This window comes from Nymphaea colorata, chromosome 6, assembly GCF_008831285.2.
Source record: "Nymphaea colorata isolate Beijing-Zhang1983 chromosome 6, ASM883128v2, whole genome shotgun sequence".
NCBI lineage: Eukaryota > Viridiplantae > Streptophyta > Magnoliopsida > Nymphaeales > Nymphaeaceae > Nymphaea > Nymphaea colorata.
In genome coordinates this window covers 15,628,858-15,631,773 of record NC_045143.1, presented here as the reverse complement: position 1 = coordinate 15,631,773, position 2,916 = coordinate 15,628,858, and positions in this window count along the sequence as shown.

The following is a 2,916-nucleotide window of genomic DNA, read 5'->3' as shown; positions in this document are numbered from 1 at the left end:
CTTCAAGATGTTGAATTTAGAGGTTCAACTTAAAGTTCATAGCTTCATAGTTTTGAGACCCCACCATTTATGGGTAGTGATTTAGTTTACATCTTTAGACACTACTAGACATGGTTGGTGATCTTAGCTATTAAATGCAATTTGGCGCCAAGATCTCATGTTGAAGTAAATGATGGAAGCTAAACGATTACGGACAGATAGTGAGCTTGTATGAGGATAAGGTGAGGAAGCGGTCAGCTATGGTACCTAAGCCTCGGCACCGGGCCGGGCCGCTGCTGGGTATCCGGCTCGACTCGGGCCTGGGCCTGGGCCTTGAATAACTGCTAAACGGGCTCACTTTATTGGACCCAGCCCGGCCCAGTAACTAATGGGTCGGGCTTGGGCCCTCGACTGTGTTCGTCGGGAGCCCGAGAAGCCCGACAATAATTTAAAAAAAAAATAACTTTTTTTTTAGAAAAATAAGCTTAGGTCAGAGTTTTCATTTCATACTCGATACTTTCATTCTCTAGTTGTCTGTCGTTCTCCTCTAGTCCTCCACTTCTCTGCGGCTCTGCAAGCAAGACCAGTGAGTCTACGTCCTCTAGTCCTCCCCATCGCCCATCAACCGCTTCCTCTGGTCCTCCCCATCGGCCGTCGCCCATCGGCTGTTTCCCCTGGTCGTCCCCATCACCAATCGACTACCTCTCGTCCCGCAGGAGAGGAAACGTTTCTCTCCCAGTTCTCCCTTCTTATGCTTCTTCATTTCTTGAACCTGCTTTCCTATTCGAATATTTACGATTGCCTCTGTTGTCGTTGAGTGTGAAAGCTAGAAATGGTCGAATAATTAGAGCATTGAATTAGTCAGAGTTTTGCTTTTTGGATGGTGACGACGAATGATTTTCCTTTTTATTCGCCTTCATAACATCATTTTTGGCAGTTGAACATTTTTTTTTGCACGCAAGATGTTCAATGAATCAATATGACATTCTAATTGTTATGTGGATGTTAGTTGTTTCCCTAATTTAATAAGGCAGTCTGTTCACAAAAACTGTACGAAGAATGTTTATCCACATTTGACCTGCATTTGTGTTTATGTTACAGGTTAGAACTTCGAATGCAATAGGGCTCAGGTTGCTCATAGGAAATATCACCATGTAAGAGAAGCCCATCCAAAAGAAGCCTGGCCGACCGGCCCGTTAATAATCAGGCCGGGCCGGGCCTCGGGCATATGATCAAGCCCGAGGCCTGGCCCGATTATTAACGGGCCGGTTATTGGGCTGACCTGATAAAGTAATCAGGCTTAAAAATGGACGTTTTTATCGGGCCGGCTGGCCCGGCCTGGCCCGATGCCCAGTTGGTACCATGACCTTGGGTTGCTACTCATGGAAAAAGAATAGATGAAAAAAGAAAAAAAAAATTTAAGCATGAGAAATGAAAACAAAAAAATTGGTAACAGCTTAATATATCCGGTAAGATGATCTTATGATAGTCACGTAATGCAGGTTAAGTACATCTGGGAAGATTGTCATGATTGATGATTCATTTAATGGCTAGGATGAGCTTCCCCTCTCTAAAGATTCAATATGTAAAACAAATAGACCATATGCAACAAAAATGGGCAATAACTGGGGTTTTAGCTAATTGGTGAACACCACTTCAAGGAATATGAATGTTTTAGATGCAACCCCACTGGGAGTATAGGCCCCCATCCTTTTTTTTTTTAAAAAAAAAAAAAAAAAAAACCAAGAAGTATAATGTCTATGTGCAAAAATAGAAAGAATATAATAAGAATGGACCCTCAACAATCAAAAAGTAAATCTAATGTTTATGTATAGCTAAACTGCTTATACGCACGGGCTTGTGCACCTATGATGCTGCCATGCGGTGACGAGAGGTTTACGGATTGGAAAATGGATTCGACGTTGGATCAGCTGATACCTTCAAAGATGATACTGCCTCACTGTCTTTCTCTCCCCCACCGTCTTTCGAATTGACAATACCTTAAAAGACTTCACTGGCCCACCTATAAGGCCATAACTCCTATTACCCCCTCCACATGATATAAACCGACTATAATTTCACCAAGCATCTCTTCAGCAGTCCAATCTTAATTCAGAGGGCACCGTCTTATGCCGGCATATATCTAATTCCCTTCAGCATTGCACACCAGAACGACTAAGTTTTAGTACTGCACTCCCCAACCGAACGCATGCTGAAGAAACGACCCAAGAAATCCCTCTAAAGGAACGCTCGGGATCAGGGCATATGCAAGCTGAACAACACATCAGATTACAAAAAGTATTCCAGAAAAATTGGAATACCTTCATTGGTTGTAAACATTGTTCCCCGTGATAGCAGTTATTTCTAGTTTTCCATAATTTCCGCACTACAAGTGGGAATATCAATTCCCAACCCTTGGAAAACCATCTTGGTTGAAATGATCTATTCTACCACCATGACCAAAAGTCATTCAACGAGGCAGCAATTTTAATTTTAACATCAAATTTTCTGTCTATTTCTTTCCACGAGTAATTTGCCTAGAAACAATGGATAAAAATATGAGTAATAGTTCACTATATATCTTGAAGACAAGTAGCCCATCTACTGGGCAATTGAAAGCCATAATTCTTTAATCTATTCAAAAGTTAGCAGCCGACCATTTGATAGCTAGAAAAACAATCACTACAGCAATCTTGTGTATTGCCGATGGCCCAGAAGCTGTTAGTAAAATTCCGTATGGAAAAATACTCCCAATGATTTTAGCAGGAATTCCGCAAATTCATCACTAGCAGTGAAAATGATCATCGATAAAGACTTTTGCCAGGAAATTTTCGCTGGTATAGATCTACTTTTACCTATAGCGGTGTTTGTTCTCGCTGCTATAGTCTTTATTTCCCAAAAATAAAAAAGAAGGCCCTCTTATGTGCACATGATGGC